Here is a 6,949-nt window from a genome sequence, read left to right as displayed (position 1 = left end):
TGGGGGCATCAGTGTTAAAATTGTGCTTTACTTACCCTCTTCAGTACTGAGTTGCTAATCATTCTGTTAATAATGTTAAAACCAAGAAATAAAGGCTATTCATGAGAGAATGACTTTATCTGGATACCTATAGTTTTTCTGGAAGAAAATAAAATTATATGTTTTGCTGATGGCTAGGAAAATATCAAAAAGCATTCCAACAGAAAGGCTTTGTTCTAAATAAGCAGTGCCTTGAGATGAGGAAATTGATTACACAAACCTATGTTTAAATGATTTTAAAATCAATTATGTAAATAAGCCTAAGTCAATAATATGAGGTCTAGAAATGTAACGTGACCATTCTCTTGATGGTGGTCAGAGTCACAGCCACATGGACACAATTCTGTTTGCAAGAGAAAATGGTTATTATGAACCTTATTTTACAGACCAAATTTAAAATGTAAATTCCCTACCAGTAACTGTGAGACTGAGTCAAAGGGAAAGGAAACAAAGCAGCTTTCACCTGTTTATGAGAAAAAAAAAAAAAAGAATGAATTGGCATAAGTCAGAAAACAAAGGGCAGGAAATACTTTTACAGTATTTTGTGGATGGGCAGCTTAGCACCTGCTGTGCACTGCCTCTAATTCTCGGCTTATACAATCACTGATCTATCAAAAAAGATGCAGGTAGTCCAGAAGGGAGATGACTTTCTCTCTTTCAGAGGAGACATGAACCTTCAAAATCAATAGCAACACAAAGTTCTGAAGACTCTTGGCAGAGCAGATGACAGTAAGAAAATGATGTGAGGTATTTTGAAAGAAGTAGATGAAAAAAAGATGGAAATACTTATCAGAGCTTCTCAGCCTTTTTGGTCTACCTAGTGGTTCTTCCCCCACATTTCTGTCCATCCTGCTGTGCTGCATTTACCATCATGTCAGGTGGTTTCCATGTCTCTTCAGTGATGTTATTATCAGGTGGATTCTCAGTAGCTTGAGAACTTGAGAAAAGGATCCTTCCAAATCATGCCCTGATATCCCCACATTGGACATTTCAGGAATCACTCAGCTTCCTGGAGTCTTTACAGTCAATGACCTGGGCCATACATTTATGAATGCATAGAATTATTAATAATTTTAAAAACTATACTGCTGTGATGCCTTGAATTCAAACTATGCCTCACTGTATTTTGTCTGCATACTTAGTTCAGTTGGAAAGCATCTATTGATTCTATCTACTACAATGAATTATAATTGCCTCTTTATGTGTCTATGTACAGTTCTTTACAAACTAAACTTCCACTAAATTAAATACAAATTATTAAGATATGTGCTTGAGGGTATAAAATAATGAATTCTATTGCATATGCCCTGCTCATCCACCTTTAAACATATTCTTCAAAGAGCACATGAGTTGATAGAATAAACCAGGAATAACTCTAACACATAATTTGTGTTAGATCAGATGCCAGCTGATATTAAATAACAGGTGATGTTAAAAACCAGAAATATAACAAAATTAAACCTAACAGAGGAAATGTATTTTCCTAATTCATAGGAAAATACTATTCTTCAATGTTAGTAACAGAGCAGCTAATATCACAAACTGTCAGAAACCAAGAGAAACAGAGCAGCTTGTTTGCAGGAGGACCACTGACCTGTCCAACCACAAAACATACTAAAATGCATGTTTCCTAAATGGTACTGTGAGGACTCTAATCAACTGCTCTTCTTGGGGGGAAAAAAAAAAAAGCAGAATACCAACCAGACATTTGGATTGAACTATTTTTGAGCTCTGAAAATTAATCAAGCCACAGAACAATCACCTATGCAACAGAAACTACTAAACCTTTGTACCATGCCTGTATTTGGAGTATTTGGTGGCTCAGTGGTAAAGAATCTGCCTGTCAATGCAGGAGACACAGGTTCAGTGCCTGGGTCGGGAAGATCCCCTGGAGAAGGAAATAGCAACCCACTCCAGTATTCTTGCCTAGGAAGAATGGACAGAGGAGCCTGGTGGACTATATTCCACCGGGTTGCAAAAGAGTCAAACATGACTTAGAGACTAAAACAACTCCCCTCCTCCCCCACCCAGCCCCAGCTCAGTGGCAGTCATTGACAGTCACACAGCCAGTGGTGAGGACACACTTATTTTGGAGCTTCATTTAAAACTACACTTCATCTTCAACTACACCATCAAAATTTTCTCTGAATGTCCAGCTTTACAGAACATTTCTATTTCCAGGCTTTTTCAACTATTTTCTTAAACACAGAGCTCAGATCAAAAGGGAGAGGGAAGCAGAGTCTATGTCCTATACCTAGTGTATTTCCAAAAGCCTAGCCACTTTTTAAGGACACTGCAGCTGCCTAGGTCTATTATTTCAGTTGGGACAAACAAAAACTTAGCTGTGATTTTTTAAAGAAGATCTGGAAAAGAAGGTAATCATAAGGACTATTAAAATCTTCACATATTTCTGAGTATCTAAAAAGCTGAGTACATGTACAATACTGTGTTCATGCCCAGCAGAGACTTGGGAAAGGAGAAGAAACCAATCATTCAATGTTGAGACCCTGCACAAGCAGGAAGTGAAAGCTTAGGCTGCCTTGTAAACCACTTGAAATTTGACAGTAATCCTTCTCATGTAGATACCCTTGGCAAAGAATGGAAGACATACAAATACAGAATTTAAGGAAGTCTTATAGATCTTTAGACTTCCCTGGTGGCTCAGAGGGTAAAGCGTTTGCCTACAATGTGGGAGACCTGGGTTCAATCCCTGGGTCGGGAAGAACTCCTGGATAAGGAAATGGCAACCCTCTTGCCTGGAAAATCCCATGGATGGTGGAACCTGGTAGGCTACAGTTCATGTGGTCGCAAAGAGTCGGACACGACTGAGCAACTTCACTTTCACTTTATAGATCTTTGGCTAACCAATAAATTACACTAACCATCAGTGGCCCCTAGGAATTCAGGCTTCATATAAAAACAAAAACTTCTTTTAAAAAAAGTGAGAAGAGAATTCAGTGGCCACACACTCCTGGGAATATAGAATCAGTATAATTAGTTCAGAAATGTACCTAGATAAATAAGCAGCAATGAGAGAAACAACAACAATGACAACAGAAATCTTTTGACAGTAAGCAATTCACTGAAAAATAGAGGATTTGATTCCAGACTTGTTACAATATATTATCTGTAAGGTTCAGTTTCAACAAAAAATTACAAAACATGCAAAGAAAGTGGAAAAGTACAAGAGAAAAATCTTCTGATACGACCTAGTTGTTGGAATTTTCAGACAAAAATATACAATTGGCTATTACAAATACATCCAAAAACTGTAAACCAAGCCAACTGCATCTAAATAATTGAAAGTACAACAAGAATATCTCACCAAATTGAGAAATCAGTAAGGACACAGAAATTATAAATAAGAACTAATAGAAATTCTTTGTACAGTTACAAATTCACCAGAAAAATTTGATAATCAATTTGAACTGGAAAAAGAAAGGATAATTAAACATGAAGATAGATTAAGTGAGATTATTCAATCTAAGGAGCTGAGAAGATGCAAGAATGAATAAAAATGAAATGAGCCTCAGAGAGATGTGGGCATACTCTTAAGTATACCAACACATGCATCATAAGAATTCCAGCAAGAGAAAAGAAAGAAAAAGGTACAGAAAAAATTATTGAAGAAATAATGGCTGAAAAAAACACATCAAATATGATCTAAAATATCTACACATGCAGGAAACTAAACAACCTCCAAACAGAATAAATTCAAAAAGTTTTACACATCGACCTAGACTAGTCAAATTTATTTGTCCATAATTGTTTATTGAAGCTTTTTAATGATAGCTGACAATGTCTTTGTCAGATAATTCTAACATCCCTGCCGCCTTGGTCTTGGGATTTACTGATTATTTTTTCTCATTCCATTTGGGATCGTCCCTCATTCTTGATATGATGAGTGATTTTCTACTGAAATGGAACATTTGGGGTATGATATTTACAAGAATCTTCATCTTTAAACCTCCTATTTTAGCTCACTTATTTTGACACTGGTCCTGTAGAGGAAGTCAAGAATACCAGCTTAATTCTGCCAGGTCAGGTAGGAGTCTTCCACTCTGCCTGCTTGACCCCCATGAGGGATCCTTGTTACTCCTAGGCAAGGGTAGGGGTTTTGACTCTCTAGTTGGGTCTCTAAGATACCTCTCTTGCTTGGACAGGTAGAAGTATCTTGAGACTTCTCTCCCTATGGCCTCAACAACACTGCTGGGAGCAGGCAGTATCCTTGTTGACAAAGGCAGGTAGGGAAAGTACTGAGTACCCACCAGGCCTCTGGTGCCATCACCCCTGTAGGGGCACCTTATGACTGCAGGGTGGAGGTGAAAATTCACTCTCCTTTGTGTTTTCCATGATACCGTCTGTTTGGGAAAGGAAGTGCTGACTGTATAGTCAAAGTTTTCTGACACTAAGCTGGTGGGGAGCATGAACTGGGGTAATTCATTATGGCTTTGCAAGGATAGAAGTCTAGGATCTCCACTTGACTTTTAATAGTTTGAACATAAGACTACAAGTTTTTCAGTGGTGTGGCCTGAAGTAGAGAAGCTCCTTTCTAAACTTTTTCTGTCTTGTAGGCTGCCCCTTCCTGTGTCCTGTGGCTAGACAGAGGACATTTGGGTGTGGGTATGTTTTAATTGTGGTAATAAAAAGCACAATATAAAGTGTCCAGTGATTCAGATTCAGTAGTTTTAAGTATATCCACCTTGTAAAACAGATCTCAGAACATTAATATCTTACAAAACTGAAACTCTATACCCATGAAACAATTCCCTATTCCCTTCTCCCTCAGTCCATGGTAACTACCATTATAATTTCTGTTTCTATCAATTTAAATACTTTTGTTATCACATATATATGGAAACATACAGCAGTTATTTTTTTGTGACCGGCTTATATGACTTAGCATCATGTCCTCAAGATTCATCCATCTTGTAACATATGACAACATTTTTCAATGATACTAAATTTTTGAAAAGATAATTTTAACTAGATTATGTAAGAAAAAACAGAGAATACTCAAACAAATATAATTGGAAATGAAAAAGGGAACATTACAACCAATGCTGAAGAAATAAAAAGGGATGAATACTATGAAATACTATGGAATACTATGAAAAGTTGTATGCTAATAAATTGGATAACCTAGAAAAAAAATGGAAAAATTTCTAGAAGCTCACAATTTACCAAGACTGAGTCATGAAAAACTAGAAATTTTACACAGACCAATAACTAGTAAGGAGATTAAATCATTACTCAAAAATCGCTCAACAATGAAAAGCTCAAGACCAGATGGCTTCACTGGAGAATTCCACCAAACAATTAAAGAAGAATTACCACTAATCTTCTGAAATTCTTTCAAAAAAATTGAGCAGGAGGGAGCACTTCCAAGCTCAATCCATGAGGGCAGAATTACCATGAGACCAAAGCCAGAAAAGTAAAACTATAAGAAAAGAAAATTATAGACCAATAACCCTGATGCATGTCAATGCAAAAACCCTTAACAAACTGCTAGTAATCTGAATTCAACAGCATGTTCAAAGGATTACACACCTTGACCAAAGAAGCTTTAGTCTTGGAATACAAGAATGATTTAACATATGAAAGTCAATCAATATAATACACAACACTATCAAAATGAAGGACAAAAACCACATAATCAGGTCAGCTGTTACAGAGAAAGCATTGACAAGATCAACATCCTTTCCTTGGATACAGCCTTCAATAAACCACCATTTAAAGGTGTCATTTATATTATCTTTGTCTGGCTTTACCATCACAAATGTGTTTATTTAACCTGAAATATTCTTTCAAAGGTACATTAGCACTACAAGTACATTGAAAGTATTTGTTCTTTGAATAAGTGTAGAACTTGAGTACACCAGGACTTAGAATTTTTGTGAAAAGATTTTGACTGCTGATGTCTGGGATTGTTTTCACACCTGGGACACATTAAGAGGAAAGGGACACACAGCCCAAACACTTTGTAAAACCACACAGCTCAGGTGGGGAAGAAAGAATCAAATACAAAGAATAACTTCTGTATAAATGCCTCATGTGACTCTGTTCCCTGAACCCTCTAATCCCTTAAAAAAGTGCGACGGGATAGAGTTGCCAGTGTCCAGCTGTCTGCACCTAAATACAAAGGGCTCAAACCAGAGTACTGAGATAATTCTCTCCCAGTTGTGCCTTTTGGTTGACTACCAGTCTTTTAAAGCAGTCTCTCTTTTCAATCATAGCCTTATTCTCTTCCCTAACAATGTAAGAACCTAGAACGAATTAAGTTGAACCATATGTAATTACCACATATGTTAATAATACTAACAGTTCATCTGAATATTAACACACTCACCATCTTACTGACATATGTTATTCATTTTTTTAAAAAAATCCTACAAGAACTTCATCATCATCATTACTTCATATAGTCAATTCTTATTCTGGTTAAGTCACACATTTAACTCTTTATGCACTTCCTTCCTTCTTGAATCTCACACCTTACAGTTCCTAGGAATGCCTTCTTCATGCTTGTTTTACACCCTTTGTTGCCATTCAGTATGGTAGCCAATGGCCAGGAGGCAGGTGATAGATGGGCCCCAGGCTAAACAATTTCCCCCTTGTGGACAAAAACTCCATGATAGCAGAAACTCCACAAAAGCAAAATGATGGAGGAGGCTGACTCCTCCACAGATAGAAGACCATATATTCCTCATTTTCAAACTCAAGAACATCTCTCTGACTATACATGTACAGAAAGGCTCCTTGGAGGACCAAAAGGGAAGGGGCATCACCTCATAGTAAATGATGTCAACTACTCATAAGCCTCCTCCCTAGAATCCATCTTGGCTAAGAGATGAGAACAAACAAGACATTCCTGAGATCAACCAAATATGGCCTCAGGAACAGACAAATC

Source organism: Bos indicus, chromosome 8, assembly GCF_029378745.1.
Source record: "Bos indicus isolate NIAB-ARS_2022 breed Sahiwal x Tharparkar chromosome 8, NIAB-ARS_B.indTharparkar_mat_pri_1.0, whole genome shotgun sequence".
In the NCBI taxonomy this organism is placed as follows: Eukaryota; Metazoa; Chordata; class Mammalia; order Artiodactyla; family Bovidae; genus Bos; species Bos indicus.
This window is presented reverse-complemented; position numbering follows the sequence as displayed.